The following is a 27,352-nucleotide window of genomic DNA, read 5'->3' as shown; positions in this document are numbered from 1 at the left end:
ATAGCCTGCTCTGCCGCACCACCCGAGCAGCGAATTCTGTGTTACAAGAAAAAAAAGAAAGGACCGATAGAAAAAAAATGTGGCAGCGGTGGGATTCGAACCCACGCCCCCGAAGAGACTGGTGCCTTAAACCAGCGCCTTAGACCGCTCGGCCACGCTACCGACAGCTTCTGTACGCACAATCGTCATTGTTGGCAACGACCGTAAATGGCAGCCTTGTACTGGAATTCTAGGACGTCAATAAAGCTCCCAAAACACATTCTTGTTTCACGCTCGAACGCACAGAGATTCAGAAACTTAGCTCGTGGTTAATCACTATATATAATTTCACCGTATACAATCATGGTACAGCATTTTCATTCCTTCGGTTAACGCGGATCCAGCATTCACACGCTCCAGCAGTAGAAACAAAGTTCTTGTTGTTCTTGTTCACCTGCAACTTTGGCTCACACCCACTGTGGGGGATTGGCCAAGACTTGAGTGGTTTTATAAATGTTATAATTCTTTAGAGGGGAGGTTACAAAATAGAAAAATTATAAATTTGATAGGAAATTTTGACACTTGATCAAATATGAAAAATAAATAAAGAAATAACAATAATGAAATAAAATAAATCAATGCCCGAATATTTTAACTATATACATGAGTTGACACAGAAGAATAGTAATATAGATTATCTAGTTAGCCGATTGGTTTCATTGAGGTAATCCCTCACAGCCACGCAAACCTTCTCATTGGAGAACCCAGAAATAGAGGCTCCAAAAGACAAAAGCACAGGCACAGATAAATTCATTCCAATAGCCCGTAACGGCCTTTCCAAATGGGTTTTTCGTGCTGTAGTATATCGCCTGCAGGTCAGAAAGAAATGATCAATTGTTTCCAGCTCACCACAGAATGCGCACAGTGGAGAAGGTGCCTGAGCAGACCTGTGTTGGTAGAAATTTAGCCTCGGTACCCGACATCGTAGCCTCGTAATTGACACTTCCAGTTTACGGGTTTGACAAAATGACCTCCGCCAGGGATATAATAAGTGCCGATATTCTGTGGAACTTGTGAGTGCTGTGTCTGCAAAAACTTCCATAATGCTACGCCTGCGAAATCGCGCAGCCGTCACATAAGCGGATGTTGGAAAGAAGGTAAAATCGGTCCATTAATCGACGACTTCGCTAAAGAATCGGCAATTTCATTTAGGAGCAACCCTTTATGTCCAGGAACCCAAACTAAGCGAACTTTTCTCAAATGCACGGGTACCAGTGCACGAAACGCCTTTATTACGTGGGAGTCAACCCCAGCAGAAAGTGCAGCACAGAGGGATAGGGAATCTGTGAGTATAACGGCAGATGTAATTGTCGAGTTTAACTTGCGCAATGCGAGCACTACTGCCAGAAATTCAGCCACAAAAACGGGTATGAAGTTGGGTAGTCGAAGGGAATAAGACCAGTCCAAATTCGGGCTAAATATACCAACACCTGACTTTTCGTCACACTGTGATGCATCTGTAGCAATGATAATGTTAGTGCTAATGCTCTGCAGGTGTTCTTGTAATAAACCGTCTAAAGTATGATGGGGGAGTAATTTTGCATTATTAGGAAAAATATCATCAAATTGAATATCCACAGGGTACGAATTATCACGAGGCGGGGTTATATCGCAGATATGTACGTTCAAAGGGTCCAGTAAACGTTGTGCAAATATAATTTGGGGTGTGTGAAATCGCGGCCATCTAGCCCCAAAAAATAATTCCGGATGGGAAATAAAAGCTGTTTCTGATTGTCGTAGTGGGGACTCGTAAATTCTTAAGAATGTCTGAACAGTCAGAAGGCGAAACCGGCACGAAAGAGAAGGAACCCTCGATTCTAGATACAGAACGTTGTTAGAAACAGTTTTTGGAAGGCCGAGGCATAAGCGCAGCGCTTCCCTTTCCAAAAGAATTAAAGGCCGTATCTTATAGGCTGGGGCACCAGAGAATAGTACGCAGCCAAATTCCAAGATAGGGCGAACATACATGCGATAGATCATTAATAGTGTGTCTCTTTTCAAACCTGTGCGGTAGTTGCTTAGCCTACGCAACATGCCAACAGCACGCGCACCTTTTCCAGCTGTATATTCGATGTGGGGTCGCCAGTTAAGGGATTGATCATAAATTACCCCAAGGTACTTAATAGACTCCACCTGTGGTATGTCCTCATAATGGTAACTCAGTGAGATGTGCACAGGGCATTGCAGTGGAAAAACAAGAAGGGCACATTTACTCGGATTAAGCAAAAAGTGATTGTGATCGAGCCAGATCTCCAGGGTATTAAGGTAAGTCTGCATCCGTTCATATAATGTCTGGATATTATCTGCCGTTGCAAAGAATGCGATGTCGTCAGCATACACATAAGTTGTTATTTCCTCGTGTCGTGGAATGGTGCTCATTAGTATATTAAATAGCACCGGGGAAAGCACTGAGCCTTGCGGTACTCCTCTCGTTTGTGTATGGGTAGTCGATGAAAAACCGCTTTTAAAACAATAAAATTTTCTGTCCACAAGGAATTTCCGAATCCACGCTACTATGTATGCCGGAAAATTGAGATATTCCAATCGATCCAATAAAATACCATGTTCTACAGTATCATATGCTTTAGCGATGTCTAAAGTAACTAAAGCCGCATATTCATTACGTAGTCGTGCTAAGTGTATACGACTTTCTAAATCAACATGGGCATTCCAAATTGAACACCCAGCCCTGAACCCGATTTGACAGGGACTTAGAATTGATCTCTCGTCAATAAAATCATTGATTCGAGTATGGATAATTCTCTCGATTAATTTTACTATATTTGACGTCAAGGCGATTGGCCTTATGTTATCCAAAATATACCCTCCATCTTGTTTCTTAAGCAGCAATATAATTTTAGCAATTTTCCACTCCAAGGGTATCCATGCATTCTTTAAGGAATAATTCACAAGTTCTAAAAGAACGTTAGGCGATTCCTGAAGTAAAACTTTTAGCATTGAATTCGTAATTCCATCTGGTCCAGGAGCAGTGTTCGGTAGACATAATACAGTCTGAGTCAATTCATATAAAGAAATTGCCGGAAAATCATGCGAAGATACCGACATGTTGCGAATAGCCGATAGATTAGTGGTAAAGCGACGTTCTAAACCTTTGGCCATCTCTTCCAGTGAAGCGCTCATTTCTTGCGGCGTCAAGATACAAGATTCTAATGTTAAAGGCGTTGGCAGTACTTTTCTTGTTCGAAGGTACGCAAACAAAGCACGCTTATTTTTTGACTTGGAAAGGTAATCGTAATGTCTAATGTCATATTCTTCTTTTGCACGGTTAACAGTGCGCTTAAATACGCCAGCGAGAAACTGATAGTCTTTCCAATTTGTTGGGCATTGATTATGTAGGAGCTTTTTCCAGGCAGCTTTTCGTCTTCTGTAATCGCGCGTACATTCATCATTCCACCAACGAGAAGAGGATCGTTTACTCGATGGGATAACGAACTCGGAGTTTTTCCGAGATCCGTCTAGTATTGAGCCGATCTTAGACGCAATTTCCTGACCACTGGCATTCTGAAGTTTTAAAAGAGCAGAACGCAGACAGCTTTGAAATTTCTTGTGATTGACATATATGCGTGTTGGCTGATCTAAAGTTATTATTGGGCAAGTAATATCAAAAACTACAGGAAGGTGATCGCTGTTAGTTGCCGAGTCAACCACGGACCATGATAAAATATTGATCGCTTTTGTGCAGAACGTTAAATCTAACACTGAGCGAGTCTGACCTCGAACAAATGTTACCTGCCCTTTATTCATACACGAAAGATTTTTGTCAATGGTCCACTCCCACAGAAACAAAGCTTCATGCGCAACTTCATCGAACGGTTTATGCAAGTCTAGCTAAATGAAAGCCACGCGATAATGAATTGCGTCACCACATTCCAGAATGCTTCTAGCTACGTGTGCATGACTTTAAAGATTGTTCTACGTTTAATGTCACAATAACATGTTTATGTGGATAAGCAAGGGCTAATAACACTTTGGCCAAATAAAACAGAAGCAGTATTATGACTAGAGTTCTTATTATTAAAAAATGAATAATATTACTTTGAAAAAGCACAAACATAGAAATAAGAGCACGTGCGCTTTTTACCCTCTTGCTCCATCTTCAAGCGGCAGGTAATTGCAAATAAATGATTTATTTATTTATTTATTTATTTATTTATTTATTTATTATTTATTTATTTATTTATTTATTTATTCTTTCTTTCTTTCTTTCTTTCTGAAAGCCAGGGGAATCAAAGAGGGAAGCGGGTAAAAGAAAAAAATAACGAAATACAGTTAGCAAAAATAACGATGCACTAATTTTTATACAATGGTCAGTGATTAATAAAAACAATGAACAAATTTCTAACACGTTAGTACTTCGATTATCGCCAATTCGTGCTATGTCATCTGGACGGAAAGAGGTTCCACTCAAGTGCTGTCCAAAACATTCAGAAAATGTTTTGGTGGGTATAGTTTGCGCCAAATTGGCTGCTTCACGACCCCGTCTGGCGATGAAATTTTAAGGTTGGCTCCGTGGATACTTCCTGGCTACTTCAAACTTACATTTTGGCGCATTTACTAGCCATTTCCCTTGTTACTTGCAGATACAACAGCAAGCTAGCATAAATACTACCCATCGTTTCCAAGCTTTTCTGTCCTGCTGGTGGATGAGCGCGCACGTCTTACCGCCAGTTGACCGCCAGGAGTCTGGTACGCCTACACGCGCGGCGAGACTGCTGGGGACCCCAAGCCACCTGCGTACGCACGCTCTTGCGTTCGTTTGTATCCCAGCCGCATCCACGGAGAATACAAAAGAGCGCAAGGGCTCGCGCGCCCCCAAGCCCGCGGGAACCCAGCAATAAAACTCTCTATGACTGAGTCAAGAAGTCGCGCCACAGAATACCCACGCGTGACCAGCATGCTGCTGATGCTGCCCACCATGTATATATACCGACGCTGCGCACCAGTTTCTAGTTATGCTGATGCATGGCGCCTGTTCTCGTGTGCACCTCTCAAAAATGGAGATCCGCAAAAACAGACGGCTGTCCTAAGGCATTTAACACGAAAGTGTTTTATGCCGGGGTCCACCAAGACTTCAGTGACGTATTTCCGTCACGAAAATGACGTCGAAAAAATATACACAATCAGATGGCAAAGAAAAAAAGGTACCGTCAACGGGCATCGAACCCACGACCACTCGGTCCGCAACATCAGATGCCGGGCACGCAACCCACTGCGCCACGGTCTTTTTTTTTTTTTTTTTCGCGCTTACGTCCTCTGGCGTTTGGTGAGAGCACTAGCTATACTCCTACGGACCTTGGACTGCGCATTTGGAGTCCGCTGCGCCACGGTCACCGACTCTGGAGGCTTGACGAACGCGCCTTTTATATCTACCATTCTCCCGGTCGGCTGGGTGGTGTTGACCTCTGGGAGTGGTAAGGTAAAGTAATTCGTCATTGCTGTGGCCTCCGCGACTAGCACCTGCAACGCGTTACGCGTCCGTCCCATTCGGGGCGTTTTCAATAAAAGTTGAATTTTGTCAATGCCTTAACACACCGCGAGGTGGCGACCTTTGCCCAAGCGTCGAAAAGCGTTGGCTTCGCTCAGCATCACGCTAATACAAACCAAAAAAAATCACAGCATATCCACGGGGTGAATGATGATGAGTGGGGCGAAGCTACGGAGGGAATAATCTGTAAACCGTGAAACTCTTCCGTGAAATGCGCCCAGTACATAATATAAAGAGTGTGAAACATCGTGTATATATTAAACATCAAACTTTTATTGTACTGTTGGTTTACGTGGTCCCTTCATTATCACTTGTGCTCGGTGAAATGCAAGGAAGAAGTCCACTCCCGAGCGAAAGAGCGCCATGAGCGACCGCATTCCTGTGCGAATTAAAGGCAAGGCTAGAGGGAAGACAGGACGCGCGTTCCACGACGCGAGGTCGGTAGCATGCCCAACGAAAGCCAAAGGAACGCGATCGTGCAAGTGCTCCGGCTTCGCATCCCCTCATGGTTCCATTTAGCGTCCCAAAACCAAACATATTGCTCAAGGTGTGCCTTGCGTTTTTCGTAGAAATAATTTCTTTATCATGTACATTAAGACGGAAAGTTGAAAGCTCACTAGAGTGTATCGCCCGCAAAGTATGTCTTTTAGTGTGATTTAACTCTCGTACGGCAGGGTCCTCGCGCCGTTGCCGGTCCACCTCGCCCGTTGACGATCGGGCGAGGTGGCTACATATAACTACTACTACTACGCTTTAAGAAAAACATCTGGCGTTCTTTCGTTCTGCTTTTACAAAACATCTGGCGTCTTTCGTTGGTTTATTTCATCAATCAACGGCGTTTTGAACAAAATTTTTATTGTTTAATCACGCACAGGAGAAATCTCACCAGGCACTACCTTGGAGGTAAACAATGGCTGCTAATGGCAATGAGAGACACAAGAAGTCGGCTTTTAGCTAACACTTACACTTCTACTTCTACTAACGTTTCCTACTGGAACATGCCAATGGCTGCTAATGGGGAATGAGAGACAGAAGAATTCGGCTTTTAGTTAACGCGCACGCTGCGAATTTTTTATTGTTCAACAACGCGCAGGAGAAATCTCCCACCGGCACCACCTTGGAGGTCAAAGCGTAAGACTTGTTACTCACTACTACGACCACGACGACTACGAGGGACGAACGGGTGCCGCCTTAAGGAGCTTCGCCCCTAAAATAGCTCTGCGACGCGCGCCTGCCTCACCTGGCTGTAACACCGCGTTCCATGCTCACGCGCTCGCCCCGAGAAAAATCGCGGCTGGGCGCGACGCGCTTTGCGTTTCCCTCTAGTCCTGCCGTGGTGTTCAATCACATTTTAAGATGCCGCGGGATGGCGACCAAGTTCTGCGTCCAATATGCGACGCTCTTCTGGCTATCACACCTCGTTCTCTGATTACGCTTTCACCGTTGACTACTACAGCTACCACAAGGGTTTGTTTAATCATTTAACATGGTCGTTAGCAGTCGGGATGGAGATGTACCACCAATCATCAATATGGGTGCATATACGTTAAACAGCGCCATTAGCTGCCAGACATCAATATACATTGTGCAAACTATCTTACATCAATGTACAGTAAGCATTCAGTTACTTCTGTAAGAGCACGCTATCCTTTCGTGTTATTCCGATTCCTATGACGGAGGGATCAACCGTGTTTTTTTTTGGTCTATAGGCATAAAGTTGCTTACGTAATTCCTACGCACTGCCTCCGACATAAAAAACCGTTTTCGGGTGATTCGCTGCTCCACCAGATACGGTCAGCGCACTCGTAGTTGCTTTGTATCGTCCTGCCTCAATCAACGACTAGCTAGTGCCTTTCACGCAAAAACAAAATATATACTGAAGCAACTAATTCGTCGCATTAATCTTTAACTCCTTCGTGATATCTCTTCTTTTCCTTCGATAAATGCCGTTGCGGGATTGTATCCTTATGTGATGACCATGTAATTTCAAGATGCGCATACTGTTGATGTATTATATATATATATATATATATATATATATATATATATATATATATATATATATATATATATATATATATATATTATACACGTCAGAATGACGTTTAATGCATATATCATAGGTTTACCACGGGCCGCGGTATACGGGTATGCGCCGCGGGTGATTTACATTTTATCTACTCAGGAACAGCGAGAACAGACACTGGTAACTTAAATGCGAGGGCGTTAAGAAAAACCGACGACGGCAGTGTAGACCCGACGAATGCGAAGAATAAAATTAGGATCCCAGCAGGAATCGAACCCAAGCATTCTGCGCGGCAGTCAGGTGTTCCACCGCAGAGCCACGCCAGGTCGAAACTGCTTTCGAAAAAGACCCTGTGCAGGCGTAACGATTGTGCTACGTCAGTTGTGGTTGTAGTGCTGGCTATCTAATTTCATAACAAAGCAATAAACACTACATATCTACTCCTATGAAACAGGCATCATGTCGGGTTAACGTAAAGTGTGGTTTCAGTGTTGGCTCCGCTTTTATAGCAGTCTAATAAACATTACATTTGCATTTCTATGATTGATCAAGCTATATTAAAGTGTTGCTCGACCCCAGAGGAATACGCGAACGTAAGTTACGTATGATATTCATATCATGGCACCGTAGCGTGCACCGTGTTTCGATAACACAGACGTCTGCGCTCTATAACGTAAGTGCTGACGTTACGTTAGACCGTAAGTTAATCTACAAACACCTGTGCAGTCGACGTTCCTGGTAAGCCCACGAAGTGCACGCAACTGCTGCACTCGCAAAATCAGGTCGATCCAGCTCCTAACGCGTGGCTCAAAGCAAAAAAATGCAGCATAGACAATTACTCGCCTACTGCTTCGCATGAAACCGATTCCCACAAGGCGTGGGATCTGCTGAATTTGTATTTATTTATTTATTTATTTATTTATTTATTTATTTATTTATTTATTTATTTATTTATTTATTTATAGACAAATTACCGGTTGCTAAAAGGCAAAACAGGAGCGGAAAAATATGCCCTTTATGTTATCATTGTGACTAATCCAAATGATATTGGGTGTTCAAAAATAAAAACTCTATTCCTAATTATTATTGCTCCTGCTCTGCTGAATTCACGACAAATTTGGCGCTAATAATGAATGGCTTTGTTAATTTAGTTTCTGGCTCTTGTTCAAATCTGTATGGATATTCTATCCAGCCACGCATATAATACTTTCAAAAATTGCATACCTCTCGCTTCAAGTAGAAAGACAAAAATCTTCTGGCAGCGGTGGGATACGAGCCCACGCCTCCAAAGAGACTGGTGCCTAAAACCAGCGCCTTAGACCACTCGGCCACGCTACCGACAGAGCTGGTGTGTTGACGGCGCAGTTTCGTCAGTGAGATGAAAACAAAGTACAGAAGAAAAAATTTCCTGGCAGCGGTGGGATTCGAACCCACGCCTCCGAGGAGACTGGTGCCTAAAACCAGCGCCTTAGACCACTCGGCCACGCTACCTTTTTTTTTATTTATTGCCTGGCTTGGACATTGTACAGGGCAATCATTGCACACTCACATAATACAATAAAAAGGAACAAGCATTGCCATCAGTCCCATTTGGACTGATGTTGTCCTCTTAAAAATACTTAAAGGTTGCCAGAGGTCCAAACCTTGACAACCATTCTGGCTCGATCTCCTGTATTTTACTACACTCAATGAATGCAGACATGCTTTGCCTGAAATAAATTACTGCTGGCTTTGCATCCGGGTCGAAGTGGTATCCGGCCATTCGCGCACGCCATATACAGTGGAGACCGGTCAACATCACTGCATCAGATGGGTCCCCCTCATCATTCGTTACTGCGAGATACCTTATCCCGTGTGGATCCAGTGAAAAATCCTTCTTTATTGTCCTCTGCAAAATGTCCCAAAAATGTACCCCTTCCCAACAATGCAAAAAAACATGGTCTATGGCTTCTGGTTTCTTACATATCAAACAGTGTGACCCCCATGGTGTAAAAAAGCCCCGTTCCTCTGTGAAAGTCTTTACTGATAGTGTTCCTGTGTGTAACTTAAAGAAAAATGTTTTAATCCCTGTAGGTACCTGCATGTTCCTCACCCGCTTCAGTACATTTTGTCCCGGTCTTCCACTGTATATGGCCCTGTACAATGGTACTGGCAAAACCATATCACATACATCTTTGTACAATTCTTTTCTTCTAACACTTGCTAGATAATCCAACTAAAAACGAACAGATAAAAAACGTACACTGTCTACCACTTCCTTGAGATAGCCACGCAACGTCACGGGCCGGCTATCCGTAGTGACAACAAGATCTGGTAACGCACTGCCTAACCTGAGCTGGCATACCGTACGCAAAAGCGGATCCCTGACGTCACGAAAAAACAAAAATCTATTTACTAATTGTCTCACAAATAGGTGCGCCAAACCGAGACCTCCGTCCTTCACGCGCCTGAACAAATTGGTCCGTCTGCACCTTTCCCATTCCGAGCCCCATATAAAAACTGCGAACACTCTGTGCAGCCTTTGCACGTTGATCCTTGAACAATGTAGCACCTGCATTACATACCACAGTTTAGTGATAAAAAACATGTTGCACACAGTAGCCCTAGCAAAAACAGACAGGTTCATGCCTTTCCACCTGTCTGCTTTTTCCTTCGTCTCTTTTGTTTGACGCGACCAATACTCCTCGCTGCCGTTATAACATTCAAGAGGAACACCGAGGTACTTTGTCCGTGTTTCCGTCCAGTGCACATTCGCAATATGGTCCGGCTTTGAAGGCCACCTTCCGTGCCAAAGCCCAAGGGATTTCCCCCAGTTTACGCGGCTCCCTGTGACGCTACAGATATGTTTCACAACACTTATCGTTTCCTCTACGCTTTCTTTGTTCGTACAACACACCTCAATGTCATCTGCATATGCCAGCCGCTTAACTTCCACTGCCGCCAAGCTGAAGCCACGTATTTTCTCGTTTTCAGTTATCGCTAAGCACACCGCTTCGATGTAAATACAAAACAAAAGTGGACTGAGGGGCAGCCTTGACGCACAGAACGCATTACGTGAATGGGGGCCCCCAAAGACTTATTAACAATTAAACGTGTTGTGCAGTTCTGGTACGCCAAGGCCACTCCCTCCTTGATGATGGAACCAACATTAATATGATCTAAGATGGCAAACAAAATATCATGCGCAACACAATCAAAAGCTTTCTCCAGGTCTATCTGGAGCACAGCAACGCCAAGTAAATCCTCGTCACAACACTCTAGCACACACCGCATCTTGTGAATGTTTGAGCTAATAGTTCCGCCTTTGATTCCACAAGTTTGGTGCTCTCCAACAATTTCTTTAATGACACTTTGAAGTCGCGCTGCCAGAACCTTCATAAAAATCTTGTAGTCAACATTGGTCAGTGATATGGGCCTATACGCTGTCACCAGTCTAAGCTACCGACAGCTCTGGTGTGTTGACGGCGCAGTTTCGTCAGTGAGGTTAAAACAAGTACAGAAGCCAAAAATGTTCTGGCAGTGGTGGGATTCGAACCCACGCCTCCGGGGAGACTGGTGCCTAAAACCAGCGCCTTAGACCACTCGGCCACGCTACCGACGGCGCTGGTCTGTTGACGGCGCAGTTTCGTCAGTGAGATTAAAACAAGTACAGAAGCCAAAAATGTTCTGGCAGCGGTGGGATTCGAACCCACGCCTCCGGGGAGACTGGTGCCTAAAACCAGCGCCTCAGACCACTCGGCCACGCTACCGACGGCGCTGGTGTGTTGACGGCGCAGTTTCGTCAGTGAGATTAAAACAAAGTACAGAAGAAAAAATTTTCTGGCAGCGGTGGGATTCGAAGCCACGGCTCCGAAGAGACTGGTGCCTAAAACCAGCGCCTTAGACCACTCGGCCACGCTACCGACGGCGCTGGTGTGTTGACGGCGCAGTTTCGTCAGTGAGATTAAAACAAGCACAGAAGCCAAAAATGTTCTGGCAGCGGTGGGATTCGAACCCACGCCTCCGGGGAGACTGGTGCCTAAAACCAGCGCCTTAGACCACTCGGCCACGCTACCGACGGCGCTGGTGTGTTGACGGCGCAGTTTCGTCAGTGAGATTAAAACAAAGTACAGAAGAAAAAATGTTCTGGCAGTGGTGGGATTCGAACCCACGCCTCCGGGGAGACTGGTGCCTAAAACCAGCGCCTTAGACCACTCGGCCACGCTATTTTTTTTTCTTTATTGCCTGCATGCATTACAAAGGAGTGCATATGTACATGCTAAAACATGTCAACCACACTTTGGCTAACATTACATTATTAAAATCTCTTAAATTTCACTAAATCATCAAGAATCTCCATCCACACGGCTGGTTCACTCTGCGCACGATATATTTCCCGAATATACGCAATACTTTCGATGAAGTTGACTCTCGTCGAACGGGCATCCACATCAACATGTCTAACTGCCATTCTCGTTTTCCACAGACTGTGGAGGCCAAGGAGCATAAACATATCGTACGGAACTCCCCCCGCATTATCTGTTGGTAAAAAGCGAATTCCCAAAGGCGTAATCGGTAGTTCTTTTTTAAGAGTCCGCTGTAAGACGTCCCAGTGGAAGATTGCATCCCAGCACTCGATGAAAGCATGTTCGATGGTTTCTGGTTTGTTGCAAAGTAAGCAGTTTACAGTCCACGCAACATCTATGCCTTTTTCATCCAGCCATGTTTTTACGGGCAGCGTTTTTGTATGTAGCTTGAAGAAAAACGTTTTTTGAGAAGGTCTAATTGGCATCTTTTTAACCCGTTTCAATACATCGTCTCCGTGGCCTCCCCAGTTTACAGATCTGTACAAAGGTATCGGCAACATTGAATCAACTAAATCTCTGTACAGTGTTTTTCTTGTCACAGAACACAAATACTCCATTGAAAAGCGAGTGTATAAAAAATGGAAAGAATCAACCACTTCACGCAAATAGCCAGTGACGCTTCCTCCCGCCATATCTGCGGAAGTTACAAGAAATTGCGGCAGTGCTTTCCCCAGTCGAACTTGAATCACTGTGCGCAGAAAATCGTTTGTCTGCTCACGCAGAAAAAGAAACCGAGACACAATTTGTCTGATAAAGAAATGTGACAGACCTAGCCCACCACTGCGGACGGAACAAAACAAATTGGTTCTGCTTGCCGTCTCCCAACTTGAAGCCCATATGAATACGGCAAAAACACGGTGCATTTTTTGCACATTTGAACGACACATAGATAGGATTTGCAAGACGTACCACACTTTCGCCATTAAGAAAATATTACACACGGTAGCGCGTCCAAACATTGATAAATCGCGCCCCTGCCAAGCCTTTGTTTTTTTCCCTCATTCTCTCTGCCTCGTCACACCAATACTGCGTACTGTCCTTATAGTGCTCGAGGGGCACACCCAAGTACTTAGCCGGCGTTGTTTGCCACCGGACGTTTGCAAAATGAGCCGGTGTGTTGACCAAGTGACCGTGCCAAATCCCGAGGCTCTTCTCCCAATTTATCTGAGCTCCAGATTGCTCACAGTATGTCTTTACGAGGCTTACAGCTTCAAGAACGCTGTCGCGATCCTCGCAGAAAACAGCGATGTCGTCGGCGTATGCCAGTATTTTAACTTCAGCACGTTGTAATTTGAAACCTCGGATGTTTTCATTGCGCATCACTGCTAAACAAAAGGGCTCGAGATATAGCGCGAAAAGCAATGGGCTTAGAGGACACCCTTGTCTGAGGGAAGACATCACTGAAAGCTTTGCGCTGAGAGACTTGTTAATTATAATCTGTGTACTACATTGGTCATAGGCCATTCTCACGCCATCTAAAATTATTTTTCCAACATTCACGTACTCTAAAATAAGAAAAAGAACATCGTGGGACACACGGTCAAAGGCTTTCGCCAGATCAAGCTGCAACAAAGCAACGCGTCCAGCGAAAGCATCGCAACACTCTAGAACACTTCGTGCTACGTGTGTGTTTGTAGCAATCGTGCGACCTTTAATGCCGCAAGTTTGGTGCGGGCCAACAAGTTCAGTTACGACTGCTTGAAGTCTCTTTGCCAACACCTTCATTAAAATCTTGTAATCGGTATTGATTGGTCTGTCACCACCCACCGATAAGAGCGTCTTGTGGTCATCTGTTTTCGGTATTAGAACCACGTGCGCACTCCTGAAAGACGATGGCACCCGTTGCTTTTCGTATGCCTCCGCGTATACATGCTGCAATACTTTAGCAAGCCAAGGTGCAAATGCCTTGTAGAAAGCAGCTCCTAATCCATCGGGACCTGGCGACTTGCCTGCAGGGAGTTCTTCGATTGCGCGTTCTATTTCCCGCGCGCTTATCGGTTTCTCCAGACTAGCTTTGACCTCGTCATCGACACGTGGCATGAAATTTAAAAACCGTGCTTCACATTCATCTCCCGCATGGATTGGGACCCCGAACAATTGGCGGTAATGTTCTATGAAGGCCTGTTCTGTCATATTCTTGTCGGAAGTAACACCATTACGATAAGTAATCTGTCCTATCTCATTTTTTCTCGCATACCGCTTTTCATCAGCAAGAGCGCGTTTGTTCGGCGTTCAATTAGCCCATAGGCTCAGTGCAGACGTAACTCCGCTCGGCGTCCCTATAGCGGCAAGAAGCGCAGATTTGGCGGGATGCTCTGACGCGCTCGCAATGGAGTGAAGTCGAGGCTATGCCTTTTACGATGACTACACTTTTCGTGCTTCTCGCGCTTGGCTAGTGACCAGAGCGACGGTACGTCCGCGTTATCAACGCGATCAGTCAGCCGCAGGTGGTGGACGATAAGAATAATATAGCATACAACATCGCTCCGCGATTGCACCCCTGCTCGCTCCACGCTCCCGCTGTGACGGCGCGAGGTATTTTCGCGGGCAGTTCGTTTTGTGCCGGTTCCGCTGTTCGTAGGAATGCCGAACTCCAGGAATAATTGCTGCGTTGTTGGGTGCAATAACTCCTACAGGAATTCTCTGGGTACGCGTTTTTACCGGTTTCCATTTAGAGAATATGAACGGAATCGGCGTGAACGGTGGATCGCACTCGTTCGACGACAAAAGTGAGTTTTGTAAATAAATGGTTTTTTTTTCTTCTGGGGTTGCATTTGCCCGTGATTGTTGATCTGCCGAACAACACCTCTTCCACGACGCCGTGAACGTGCCCCGCTTCGAGGAGGTCCCTGCCCTTCTTCAGATTAGCTCCTCGGAGGAAACTATATCACGTAGCTCTCTGAATCCAAACGTAATAATAATTGGCACGCTTCGCAGTGCCATGGCAGCAAAACACGAACCACGACGACGAACTCGGCTGCCCTGATTAAGTCGGCGCAGTGAATGCAGCGCCATGGCCGTTCGATGGAAAGCGTTTTTTCATTCAGTGGCCGTGACAGTGCAATTGCTGGTATCGCCAGTTTCAAGCTGCCGCTGAGTTCGCTGCCGCGTTAGCCCGAGGGTGATAAGCTGTGATTGTTTAGTGAGCGAGGCGGCCCGCGTTATACGTGCGCAGTTTCGCTCAACGGGCTCGTCACCTGCGTTGTCTTCCGCCAGCTCATGCATTTAATGTTGCCGCGTTCGCCTGAGGATACACGAGGTCTGGCGAAAAGAAGCACCCGCGCTAACGCTACGTTCTCGGACAGCTGCTAACAATTTGACGTCTTTTGGAAGCAAACGGGAAAGGAAACGCCTCAAGCGAAGCACCAAAGCACGGCGCAGTGGCTTGCCGCCGCCTGCGTTGTCCCGCCATATCTGCTGCCGTCGCCGCTTTGGCGCTGGAGGCTGCGCGCGACTGTGGCGGCTCCTAACGTACGCACGGTGCCCATAGTCTTTCCGCACGTGCCCTAATAACCGCTGCTCTATATTTTTCTCTGTCAGTGGCTTCCATCTCGCTTTTTATTTTTCTAATTTCTTCGCGATACTTTCCCGGCTGCGCACTATCCATTGAAATAAGGAAATTGAGTTCCTTCTGGAGCTCGTTTTCTTTTATTTTTTCATTATAGCGTCTAGTGGTGCCTATCTCAATCGCAGCCATCTTCACGTGGACCTTAAAGTCTTCCCATGCTTCCGCGTAATGTAAAAACTTATTTCTTAACAAGTTTCTAATCTGGCTGGTAACATTATTCACAAACTTGTCATCATCCAGGTGTTTTTCGTTAAACTTCCACATCGCCCAATCAAACCGCAGTTTTTTGGACTTGGTGCCCAGTGTAAACCATACTATATGCTATGGTCGCTAAAAGACACCGGCTGTACAACATAGCTATCGTAAAAAGGCACTAGATCTAACGATATATAGGCTCTGTCGAGTCTTGCCTGGCTATCTCGCTGATAGTGCGTAAATCGCGGCTGCAATGTACTGGCCATAAGGCGACCTACATCTTCTAGGTTGTAATCGCTTATTAAAGTGTTTAAAAACACTGCACTCTTGTCACGAGCAGTAGTACGTTTAGCGCGATCTTCTGCATAGCACACACAGTTAAAATCACCCAGAAAAATAATCTATCTGTCGCATTGAAGGTACAGCTCGACATTCGTGAGGAAAACTTCCCTTTCGTTTATGTCATTTGGCGCATACAAACAGATAAGCCTCCATTGTGATCCGCTAAAATGAAAGTCGAGGACTATGAGTCGTCCGTTTTCGTTCACAGTGACGGCCTCTTCACTTATACCTATGCCTCTTCGAACCAAGACAGCGCAGCCACCAGACGTGCCGACAGCGTGACAGACGCATACGTTGTAATATGTTTTAAAGGGCATTACCATTTTGTTTGTTTGCTCCTCACTTTCAACTTTCGTCTCTTGTATGGCGATAATATCAAGGTCCTTTTCAACGCATAGACGGCTCAGCTGGTACTGCCTCCGCCTTGCTGCGAGGCCGCGCACATTAATAGTAGCAACTCTAATTCCCCTCTCCAAATTCATTGCTAATACTTGAAAGAATTAAACACAACACATAATACATAATCACACGTAGCATCGTTAACTCTACTCATAGTTATGTCAGCAAGTGTTCATTACGGCCAGAGCAGCTGGTTTTCTAAACAAGTGCAGTCCACAGCGTACCTTTCTCGAGGAGCCGCTGTTCACGCCATTACTTCGGTATTGGTTAGCACTCGAGGGCGCGCCCGAGTGCTTTCGCAAGAACAGGTCTCTCAGTCTACTTAGGTGCCGTTTCCGCCGTTCTCTTGTCCGGCGGGATATTCGGCGTGGGCCGTATTGACAACCGACGCATTCCCGCCGACTTTTGCGGTGGTTCCTCGCTGTTCATTGCGTCGGTCTTCGTGCCGTCGTTCGTTGACTCCTCTCGCGTCCTCTTCCCTATCGAGCCTCCAGCCTTGGTAACGTCCATAGGTTCACTGCCAGCTGATTCCGAGGTGTCCGGCGCTGTCTTCGTCGCGGTGTCCTTTTTTTGGACGTCGATGGTCTGGCCCTTGTTCACATGCCTTGAAGATGTTTCTGGCCCACGCGCTGCTCCGGCCGTTTGTCCCTGCGGTTTCGCCGATTCCGCCGCAGAGGCTTTCGCCTCCTTGACGCTTGCGGCTGAGGCTTCCTCAGCTTCCACTTCATCCATAAGAAGTTCAGCGTTTTCGTCTGCGGCCGTAGGCACTGCCACGTTTGCGTACGTCCTCACGCACTGCGACTCTTCATGGCCGTGACGGCGACAACGTGTGCAGCGCGGGACGCGGCAGTCGCGCCGGATGTGTCCTGTGTTGCGGCACCGAAGGCAGAGTGGTGCTCTTCCAGGAATAACTACTAGGGCTTCCTCACCTGCTATGCGTAGCAGATGGGGTACGTCATCCCCCCCCCCCCCCCCCCGGGCCCTTCCTCGGCACCAGGGTGACCAGTCGAGTCGAAGAGCCTTTATCATGAAGGCCGAGCACACGCCACTTTTCCCTCGCCACGTCGGTGACTCGGCCGTAGGGTGCCAGGGCTTCACGAATGTCATCATCCGGCACGGTATGCAGCATCCAATGTAGCTTCAGGTGCAGTGCTTGATTGCCGGGGTCAATGACGATGCACCGGCTGTCCTTCACATTCACTTCTTTCACCCGTAACAATTCTTTCACTGCGTCACAGCTTTTGAACGTTACGGCCCAAACGTGACTCATTCGATACGCCCCCAGGGCAACCACGTCCGTCAGCAATTTCATGCTTGACAGCATATCACGGAAATGTTCCACCCTGTATGGCCTTGCACGTACGTCGGCGTGTAAAAATAACGTATTAATAACGAGTCGCCCTGTCGGTAGTTGAGGCAGAAGTACCTGGTAATCCGGATCCTCGTTGGCAAAAAACCTTAAACCGCGGCCCTGCTGGGCCGCTGAAGCCGCTCCTACGGAGCTCATGTCAGACATGTCCGCACCCTACGGCGGTCGGAAGTAGAATCCTCGGCCACGCTACCGACGGATCTAGCGTGTTGACGACGCAGTTTCGTCAGTGAGATTAAAACAACAAGTACAGAAGCCAAAAATATCTGGCAACGGTGGGATTCGAACCCACGCCTCCGAGGAGACTGATGCCTAAAACCAGCGCCTTAGACCACTCGGCCACGCTACCGACGGATCTAGCGTGTTGACGGCGCAGTTTCGTCAGTGAGATTAAAACAAGTACAGAAGCCAAAAATGTTCTGGCAGTGGTGGGATTCGAACCCACGCCTCCGGGGAAACTGATGCCTAAAACCAGCGCCTCAGACCACTCGGCCACGCTACCGACGGCGCTGGTCTGTTGACGGCGCAGTTTCGTCAGTGAGATTAAAACAAGTACAGAAGCCAAAAATGTTCTGGCAGCGGTGGGATTCAAACCCACGCCTCCGGGGAGACTGGTACCTAAAACCAGCGCCTTAGACCACTCGGCCACGCTACCGACGGCGCTGGCGTGTTGGCGGCGCAGTTTCGTCAGTGAAATTAAAGCAAGTACAGAAGACAAAAATGTTCTGGCAGTGGTGGGATTCGAACCCACGCCTCCGGGGAGACTGGTGCCTAAAACCAGCGCCTTAGACCACTCGGCCACGCTACCGACGGCGATGGTGTGTTGACGGCGCAGTTTCGTCAGTGAGATTAAAACAAAGTACAGAAGAAAAAATTTTCTGGCAGCGGTGGGATTCGAAGCCACGCCTCGGAAGAGACTGGTGCCTAAAACCAGCGCCTTAGACCACTCGGCCACGCTACCGACGGCGCTGGTGTGTTGACGGCGCAGTTTCGTCAGTGAGATTAAAACAAGTACAGAAGCCAAAAATGTTCTGGCAGCGGTGGGATTCGAACCCACGCCTCCGGGGAGACTGGTGCCTAAAACCAGCGCCTTAGACCACTCGGCCACGCTACCGACGGCGCTGGTGTGTTGACGGCGCAGTTTCGTCAGTGAGATTAAAACAAGTACAGAAGCCAAAAATGTTCTGGCAGCGGTGGGATTCGAAGCCACGCCTCCGTGGAGACTGGTGCCTAAAACCAGCGCCTTAGACCACTCGGCCACGCTACCGACGGCGCTGGTGTGTTGACGGCGCAGTTTCGTCAGTGCGATTAAAACAAGTACAGAAGCCAAAAATGTTCTGGCAGCGGTGGGATTCGAACCCACGCCTCCGAGGAGACTTGTGCCTAAAAGCAGCGCCTTAGACCACTCGGCCACGCTACTTTTTTTTTTTAAATTAGAAACCTGTTCATAGCGATACTGGCATTAGACAGCACAGACACTATCGGCCTCAGCCTAAATTCAAAATGTGCAATCCGCGATTGTATCTTGTTGATGAATTAAGTTAATAGTATTTCATGGTAGCCAAGTGTTCAAATGCAGGTTACCACTCTGGTGGTTCACTAAGAGATTTGTACACTTCTAGAATAAACAGAACATTGTCTTTAAAGTATTCACTAGCAGGCCTTATATCTGCATCTTCATTTCGCACAGCCATTCGTGTATTCCACACGCTGTGCATACAAAGTAGCATCACCATGTCGTAGGGCACACCTCCCGTTTCTTCAAATGGTAAAAACCGTATACCGAATGATGCTAATGGGAATTCTTTTTTAAATGTCCTTTGTAGAATGTCCCAAAGGAAGACGTAGTCCCAGCATTCCAAGAAAATATGCTCAATGATTTCATGTTTCTTGCAAATGTAGCAGTTTACACCCCAAGGTAGAAATATTTCCTTCTCTTTTAGCCACGGTTTGACAGGAAGTGTGCCCGTATGTGGCATGAAGAAAAACGTTTTTGTGGTAGCCCTCACTGGCATTCTTCTAACCCGTTTTAAAACATTCTTTTCATTCCCGAGTACATATATCGCCCGGTATTTTGGAACAGGACCCATAACATCCACCAAATCTCTGTAGTACAATCGCTTTTTTGTGACAGAGCCCAAATATTCCAAAGAAAAGTGCGCTCTCAGGAACCTATAAGCACTTATTATCTCATACCAAAACCCTTTCACTGACACTTTTGGTGCTGCGCTTGACGTAACTAGAAAATCTGGCATTGCGTCATCCAGTCGCGTCTGGATGACACATCGCAAGAAACCATTACTTTCATCACGCAGGAACATGAATCTAGCCACTATCTGCTTGAAAAACAAGTATTGTAATCAAAGTTCACCTTTTGTTCACCGAATGAAACAAATTCAAACGACTTGTACGCTCCCATTTAGATCCCCACACAAAAACAGCAAAAATTCTGTGCATCTTCTGCACATTCATTCGGGACATACATAATAGGTGTAACATTTAAAACACTTTGACGACAAGAAACACATTACACACTGCCGATTTCGCAAATATTGAGAGGCTCCTGCCTCCCCACATGGTTGTTTGCGCCTGAACCCGTTCAGCTTGTTCTGTCCACTGCGTATTCGCATCTTGGCAATGTTGCAAAGGCACGCCAAGGTAACTGGTTGGGGTGTCGGTGAACGCTCTGCTTTCGAAAACTGCCCGCCTACTACTCCATTGGCCATACCAGAAGCATAAGCTTTTAAATGCGAAGCATTTCTTAGCGAACCTCTGGCACTTTGAGCGTTTCTATCTGCGTATCTATCTATCTATCTATCTAGCCGCCTACGTCTGGGTGCTCTCATGATCGCCTCCTTAACTTGGTGTACACCATAATTTGCATGGGAGGGCAAGAGGATTTGACGAATATGACTGCCGGGTCATGATATGAATAACTTTAAAATCCTGTCGAGTACGTCGTCAAAACCTTTCCACTAGACACGTGTGGCACATACCCGTTTACCATGGGCCGCGGTGTACGGGTATGCGCCACAGGTGATTGACAGTTTATATCTACCCAGAACGGCGAGAACATACATTGGTAACTTAAATGCTAGAGCATTAAGGAAAACCAACGTCGCCATCGTTGACTCAACGAATGGAAAGAATGAATATTAGGATCCCAGCAGGAATCGAACCCAAGCATTCTGCGTGGCAATCAGGTATTCTACCACTGAGCCACGCCAGTTCAATAAACTGGTTTGGAAAGACAGCCTACGCAGGCGTAATATCGGTGCAACGTCAATTGTGGTTCTGGTGCTGGCTATCTAATTTTACAAGAAAGCAATAAACACTACATGATACTCCTACGATGTGTACTCCTACGATACAGGCGTCATATCAGAGTAACGTGTGTGGTTCCAATGTTGGCTCCACATTTATTGCAGTCTAATAAACATTACGTTTGTATTCCTATGATTCAGCAAGCTATAATGAAGCATTGCTCGACCCAGGAGGAATACATTAACGAAAGTTACATATGATATCCGCATCACCGCATCGTAAAGTGCACTTCGTTCACCAGAACGATGCAGTGCCCTCTTCATTTCTTACGAGGCTGTGTGATGGCCTCACGCTGACCGAGGATGATGCCAGATTGATTGACAGCCGCTTTGTAGACTAGACTACGTAGGCCACATACGCCCAGGTAGTCTACGAATACGACAAACACCATCCACTGATGTTGTACTACGTAGCACTAACCAGGCCTACTAGCCTCGACGGCCTAGGGTCTATACCTCACCAACGCGAAGGGTGACTTCAGGTTCCGACATGTCGCCGGCTTTATCGACAGACAATTTGTCGACGAAGTGACCGAGGCATCCACGATTTCCAACAGCTGTACTATACCTCATACTTCACTAGACATCAACCCCTGGTCTCCGCGATCACCACCGGATCCAATAACAAGTCATGACCAGCTGCTGGTACTCACTGATCACGGTGATGATGCCCTTGTTCAAGAACTGTCAAAAACGTCTTGCACACATGGACATGGGTTCGTAAAACGTGCGTGCGTTCTCGGGACACCTATAAGCACTACATATCAGCTTACCGCTTCTGGTGTTGGTAATACCCACGTTGCCATTGGCAGCGTTACCCAACCGTAAACAACTTGATATATAACCCATATGTGGCTCTTCAACATATATATGTGTGCGTATAAAATTTATACAAATCTTTAGCGTCATTTTGTAACGTGTCGCTCAGTAAAATAAGTTACGCCACAGTCGCCTACACGCCGCATGCAACGCATAACATCGACTCCCACGGTACATGGGATCTGCCGAATTTTTTGCCAGTTTATGGCACTACCAGTGCTACTACAGAATTGTCTGGCATCTTTAATTGCCTCCCGAATGCTCTTGGTCTGTACAGAACAGCGCAATGTCGAATGCGTATGCTAGTATTTTTACTTCTTGATTTATTTGACGATAGCCACGGATATTTTGGTTTTCACGTATCCTTTAACAGAAAGGCTCGAGAAAAATAGCAAAGAGCAACGGCGACAGGGGCACCCTTGACGCACTCCTGAAAGCACCGGCATATTTTCACCCAGTCGTTTATTTATTATCACTTGGGCAGATCATTTTTCATAAGCCATGGCAACACCGTCCTGAATGATTCCCCCCCCCCCCCCCCCCCCAAAGATGTATTCGAACGTGGCCATAAGAATGCTGTGAGCAACTCTGTCGAAAGCTTTTTCCAAATCCAGCTGGACCATTGCAACGTTGCAACGCACCCGAGGCTCGAGTCGCAACACTCCAGTATACTTCTCGACGTGAATATTAGTGAATATTGTTCTCTTCTTTATTCCGCATGTTTGGTGAGGACCAACTATTGCGTTAATAACAGACTGTATACCCCTTTACTGACTGTAGCTTAATTGGGTCATTTGTTTTAGGTATTAGCAGAACGTGACTTCTTCTAAATGACGGTGGTAGCTGTTCAAGTTCGTATGCTTCTGCTAGAACGCTGTGAAGCATTTCAGCAACTTCCCTCTTAAACGCTTTGTAGAAGAGCGCTCCCAGCCCATCAGGTCCTGGCGACTTTCCGCTACCAAGGGTTTCTATTGCGTGTAAAATTTCAGTGACTGAGATGGGCCTTTCGAGTCCCTCTTTCACTTCGTCATCTACCTTTGGCATATCTACGAATTCTTCCGACACTTTGACCTGTCTGCCTAACAATGTCCGGTAATGCTCAGCAAAGGCTGTCTCTATTGTACTTTGGTCTGCCGACAAAGCGTCGTTGAACCAGATTTCTTTAATACGGTTACTTGATGCGTAATCCTTCTCTTCACTGAACGCGCGTTTTGTTGGTGCTTCCCCTTGCCATAATCGCTCCGTTCGTGCCCTTATCACTGCGCCTTGATAACGCTCCGCATCCATCGCTTCAAGTTCGCTTTTGATCGTTTTTATTTCTGCACTAAATAATCCCGGTACAGTGCACTCAGCATTTTGAAAGTAACCTAGCATGTTTTGTAATTCTTTCTATATTTGTTTTGCTTTGCGGCGTATCGCCATCGTCCTCTCGATCGCAAGTAGTTTAACTTCGTTTTTAAAATTCTCCCATGCCTCCGCTATGTTTGACACGGCATCCTTTATTACCGTTTGGATTTTTTTCATTATAGCTCTCACGAAGCATTCGTCTTTTAAGATATTATCATTCATTTTCCAGAGTTCCCAGTTAAACTTCGACTCACTGTATTTTTTCTCGACCGTGCACACAACTATGTTGTGGTCGCTACAGCTCACATGTTTCACTGCGTAGTTCGTGAGCATTGGCACAAGGCTCGCTGACATGTACATCCGGTCTAGCCGAGCATGGCTTTCCCCTTGGAAGTGAATGTAAAAAACTTCATTTCCACTTAAGATGTTTCCGACATCGGCTAACTCGAAATTGCACACGATTTCATGAAGCCTCATTGCACTCGTATCTCTACCTCTCGTATTCTGTACACGGTCTTCAGGCATGCAAACACATTTAAAATCTCGTAGGAGAACCACACTTCTGTCAGGTGTCAAAAGGCTGGCCACATAATAAAAAAAGATGCATTTCTTTCCTTTACGATGTTTGGAGCATACACACCTGTTATTCGCCAACACAGATCTTGTAAAGAAAAATCCCACAGTACAAATTGATCATCCTGGGTTGTTAACACACTTTGTTCAACGATACCGACAGAATCACGCAGCATTAACAAACACCCCCCTGACTTGCCCACCGCATGACATACGCAAACATTGTACCATGATTTAAACATATCAATCATTTTCGCTGTTCGCTCTTCACTTTCAATATTTGTTTCTTGGACAGCAAGAATGTCTATGTCGTTTTCAATCAACAGGCGATTTAATTGCACTTGTCGCCGCCTGGCCGTTAACCTTCGAACATTAAACGTGGCAATACGAAGTGCTACATTATTATTACTGGCCATGAAAACAGAAGAGAAAGCTCAAAGTACACTCGCACAACGAATTATACTGCGAACAAACTTACATCGTTCTGCTCTCCCTTCATGTTTCTTTTTTTCTTTATTACCTGCCTTTGGTACACAACACGTAAAACAAACAACACAGGAATTAAAACCACCCGATGTACAAAGTAAACATGGTGACTTTGTATTCAACCAGCATGGTGCTGGTATCGTCTAGTTAAAATTCGGGCAATGTCGCCAGCGGCTGTATTCTTGAGAACCACTCGGCTGGTTCCGTTTCCGCTTTATATAATTCTAGTAACCAATGAATACTCTCCGAAGTTTGACGCACTAGGCCACGCTACCGACGGCGCTGGTGTGTTGACGGCGCAGTTTCGTCAATGAGATTAAAACAAGTACAGAAGCCAAAAATTTCTGGCAGTGGTGGGATTCGAACCCACGCCTCCGGGGAGACTGGTGCCTAAAACCAGCGCCTTAGACCACTCGGCCACGCTACCGACGGATCTAGCGTGTTAACGACGCAGTTTCGTCAGTGAGATTAGAACAACAAGTACAAGCCAAAAATTTCTGAGCGGTGGGATTCGTACCCACGCCTCCGAGGAGACTGATGCCTAAACAAGGTGTGTGACCGGGCTAGTTGGTATTCCATATTGACGTGAACAGCGCGTGTAATACACAAAGGACGAGGAACAGACGAGGACTAGCGCTGACGAGGACAGCGCTAGTCCTCGTCTGTTCCTCGTCCTTTGTGTATCACACGCGCTGTTCACGTCAATGATGCCTAAAACCAGCGCCTTAGACCACTCAGCCACGCTACCGACGGATGTAGCGTGTTGACGACGCAGTTTCGTCAGTGAGATTAGAACAACAAGTACAAGCCAAAAATTTCTGGCAGCGGTGGGATTCGAACCCACGCCTCCGGGGAGACTGGTGCCTAAAACCAGCGCCTTAGACCACTCGGCCACGCTACCGACGGACCTAGCGTGTTGACGACGCAGTTTCGTCAGTGAGATTAAAACAAGTACAAGCCAAAAATTTCTGGCAGCGGTGGGATTCGAACCCACGCCTCCGGGGAGACTGGTGCCTAAAACCAGCGCCTTAGACCGCTCGGCCACGCTACCGACGGCGCTGGTGTGTTGACGGCGCAGTTTCGTCAGTGAGATTAAAACAAGTACAGAAGCCAAAAATGTTCTGGCAGCGGTGGGATTCGAACCCACGCCTCCGGGGAGACTGGTGCCTAAAACCAGCGCCTTAGACCACTCGGCCACGCTACCGACGGCGCTGGTGTGTTGACGGCGCAGTTTCGTCAGTGAGATTAAAACAAGTACAGAAGCCAAAAATGTTCTGGCAGCGGTGGGATTCGAACCCACGCCTCCGGGGAGACTGGTGCCTAAAACCAGCGCCTTAGACCACTCGGTCACGCTACCGACGGCGCTGGTGTGTTGACGGCGCAGTTTCGTCAGTGAGATTAAAACAAGTACAGAAGCCAAAAACGTTCTGGCAGCGGTGGGATTCGAGCCCACACCTCCGAGGAGTCTGGTGTCGTTTAGGATTTTTTTTTTTAGAAATCTGCAATGTTGCACGTAATTCGAGATATTCTTAATGGAACTTGAAGGGCGAAATCTAAACTGATCGTACCCGAATCGTGCCCGGAGCGAAGAAAACGCGGCCTCTCTGTTACGTCAAACAGGAACTACCCGTGACAAGGAAGTGACGAAATTTGAATGAAGGCGCATCGCGGCTGTATCTTTTCGTAAAAAGCGGCAAGTCAACTAACTTGCGCCAGCGGATCGCCTTACCTTTGCGTGTGGTGTTTTGCGCTTATCTGTTTCTTTGGAGCTATGCGCAATAAAATCGCATTATCAACCTTTTCTTTCTCTGTGAAGCATAAAACTCAGGGGCAGCCACTGCGGCGCTTCTTGCAGACAGGCGAAATAGATTTTCGCTCCTGTTTATAGATTAAAAAAGAAACAAATAAGCACCACACAAGTTTATCAACGAGCTTTTGTTAAGTAGTCTTGCCAATGCCATTTTAGTTGCGTCGAAGTCTTTCCACCTCGACGTAGAGTACGCGCGCAAAAAAGACTGGAGCGTGAATGCCGTAGAATTTTCATTTAAAAAAACACCCTGCATTTCGAAAACACTTATAGCACAAAAGAAACGCAAACATAGATGTATATTGGTCAACAATCTCCTAGGGAGGCTTAATCGTACTCATCACTGCAAGTTTCGCGGCGATGTTCGAAACGAGGGCACTAATCTACTAAGTGAACATGTCACTGACGCACACGCGCGATGAGGTCGTCGACTTCTTTTGCGGCCACTCGTGATTGGCCGAACGACGCGTGCGCAGGGTCATTCAGTCATGAGCGTAGTCAACGTGGCATTCGTAGACGTCGTGTGAAACAAGAAGTAGGTGCAGGAAGACAGAGTGAATGCAGTGGTCGTCACAACCTTCAGGAAAAGGCCCAGCAGCAGCTGCGAAGAAAATTTTTGCTTCATTATATGCGAAGGATATGAGGCTATGTGCCCTAGGGTTGCTTGCGAACTTGAAAAATGTAGAAATTTTCACCGCGAATGCATCAACTGAGTAGTAAACAAGGTATTTAGGAAGTCGTAGGAGTGACCCGTTAAAATAATTCCAAAGATGGTCTGAGTGACAGGGTTTCCTGTTTTGAGAAATTTGACGCAGTAGTTCAACCAACGCAAGACAGGGTGCATCCCAATGTCCACGCTAGTAAGACTAGTAATGCTATATTTTGTGGAACACTGCAAGCTCCGCGGTGTTTGGAAGATTTGGACATGGCTTCGCTGAAAAGCGTACTGGACCCCTTTATGTTTTTTTGTATGTTCCTAAACTGCAGTGAGTGTGCGTGTCGTCCGTACGTGTCTTTAGGGTGGAGTAGCTATAATAATAACTGCTGGGGTTTTACGTCCCAAAACCACGATATGATTATGCGAGACGCCGTTGTGGACCGCTCCAGAAATTTCGACCACCTGGGGTACTTTACGTGCGCCTCAATCTCAGCACACGGCCTCTAGCATTTTGTCTCCATCGAAATGCGGCCGCTGCGGCCGGGATTC

At 46.5% G+C, this 27,352-nt stretch overlaps 18 non-coding genes across 18 annotated transcripts; all 18 read right to left on the bottom strand.

The window, feature by feature from the left end:
- Window positions 1–80: 80 nt before the first annotated feature.
- On the bottom strand, window positions 81–162 carry Trnal-aag (transfer RNA leucine (anticodon AAG)). Its single transcript has one exon. It is a non-coding gene; the product is annotated as a tRNA-Leu (tRNA).
- Window positions 163–8,827: 8,665 nt separating this feature from the next.
- Trnal-uag (transfer RNA leucine (anticodon UAG)) lies at window positions 8,828–8,909 on the bottom strand. The gene has a single exon. It is a non-coding gene; the product is annotated as a tRNA-Leu (tRNA).
- Window positions 8,910–8,980: 71 nt separating this feature from the next.
- On the bottom strand, window positions 8,981–9,062 carry Trnal-uag (transfer RNA leucine (anticodon UAG)). Its single transcript has one exon. It is a non-coding gene; the product is annotated as a tRNA-Leu (tRNA).
- A 2,023-nt stretch (window positions 9,063–11,085) lies between these two features.
- On the bottom strand, window positions 11,086–11,167 carry Trnal-uag (transfer RNA leucine (anticodon UAG)). Its single transcript has one exon. It is a non-coding gene; the product is annotated as a tRNA-Leu (tRNA).
- Window positions 11,168–11,238: 71 nt separating this feature from the next.
- On the bottom strand, window positions 11,239–11,320 carry Trnal-uag (transfer RNA leucine (anticodon UAG)). Its single transcript has one exon. It is a non-coding gene; the product is annotated as a tRNA-Leu (tRNA).
- Window positions 11,321–11,391: 71 nt separating this feature from the next.
- Trnal-uag (transfer RNA leucine (anticodon UAG)) lies at window positions 11,392–11,473 on the bottom strand. Its single transcript has one exon. It is a non-coding gene; the product is annotated as a tRNA-Leu (tRNA).
- A 71-nt stretch (window positions 11,474–11,544) lies between these two features.
- On the bottom strand, window positions 11,545–11,626 carry Trnal-uag (transfer RNA leucine (anticodon UAG)). The gene has a single exon. It is a non-coding gene; the product is annotated as a tRNA-Leu (tRNA).
- Window positions 11,627–18,057: 6,431 nt separating this feature from the next.
- On the bottom strand, window positions 18,058–18,139 carry Trnal-uag (transfer RNA leucine (anticodon UAG)). Its single transcript has one exon. It is a non-coding gene; the product is annotated as a tRNA-Leu (tRNA).
- A 224-nt stretch (window positions 18,140–18,363) lies between these two features.
- Trnal-uag (transfer RNA leucine (anticodon UAG)) lies at window positions 18,364–18,445 on the bottom strand. Its single transcript has one exon. It is a non-coding gene; the product is annotated as a tRNA-Leu (tRNA).
- A 71-nt stretch (window positions 18,446–18,516) lies between these two features.
- Trnal-uag (transfer RNA leucine (anticodon UAG)) lies at window positions 18,517–18,598 on the bottom strand. Its single transcript has one exon. It is a non-coding gene; the product is annotated as a tRNA-Leu (tRNA).
- A 71-nt stretch (window positions 18,599–18,669) lies between these two features.
- Window positions 18,670–18,751, bottom strand: Trnal-uag (transfer RNA leucine (anticodon UAG)). The gene has a single exon. It is a non-coding gene; the product is annotated as a tRNA-Leu (tRNA).
- A 71-nt stretch (window positions 18,752–18,822) lies between these two features.
- On the bottom strand, window positions 18,823–18,904 carry Trnal-uag (transfer RNA leucine (anticodon UAG)). The gene has a single exon. It is a non-coding gene; the product is annotated as a tRNA-Leu (tRNA).
- Window positions 18,905–18,975: 71 nt separating this feature from the next.
- Trnal-uag (transfer RNA leucine (anticodon UAG)) lies at window positions 18,976–19,057 on the bottom strand. Its single transcript has one exon. It is a non-coding gene; the product is annotated as a tRNA-Leu (tRNA).
- Window positions 19,058–24,683: 5,626 nt separating this feature from the next.
- Trnal-uag (transfer RNA leucine (anticodon UAG)) lies at window positions 24,684–24,765 on the bottom strand. The gene has a single exon. It is a non-coding gene; the product is annotated as a tRNA-Leu (tRNA).
- A 392-nt stretch (window positions 24,766–25,157) lies between these two features.
- Window positions 25,158–25,239, bottom strand: Trnal-uag (transfer RNA leucine (anticodon UAG)). Its single transcript has one exon. It is a non-coding gene; the product is annotated as a tRNA-Leu (tRNA).
- A 68-nt stretch (window positions 25,240–25,307) lies between these two features.
- Trnal-uag (transfer RNA leucine (anticodon UAG)) lies at window positions 25,308–25,389 on the bottom strand. Its single transcript has one exon. It is a non-coding gene; the product is annotated as a tRNA-Leu (tRNA).
- Window positions 25,390–25,460: 71 nt separating this feature from the next.
- Trnal-uag (transfer RNA leucine (anticodon UAG)) lies at window positions 25,461–25,542 on the bottom strand. The gene has a single exon. It is a non-coding gene; the product is annotated as a tRNA-Leu (tRNA).
- A 71-nt stretch (window positions 25,543–25,613) lies between these two features.
- On the bottom strand, window positions 25,614–25,695 carry Trnal-uag (transfer RNA leucine (anticodon UAG)). The gene has a single exon. It is a non-coding gene; the product is annotated as a tRNA-Leu (tRNA).
- Window positions 25,696–27,352: the final 1,657 nt, after the last annotated feature.

This window comes from Rhipicephalus sanguineus, chromosome 4 (genome assembly GCF_013339695.2).
Source record: "Rhipicephalus sanguineus isolate Rsan-2018 chromosome 4, BIME_Rsan_1.4, whole genome shotgun sequence".
In the NCBI taxonomy this organism is placed as follows: Eukaryota; Metazoa; Arthropoda; class Arachnida; order Ixodida; family Ixodidae; genus Rhipicephalus; species Rhipicephalus sanguineus.
The sequence above is the reverse complement of the archived record's forward strand: the minus strand, read 5'-3'. Positions and strand labels throughout refer to the sequence as shown.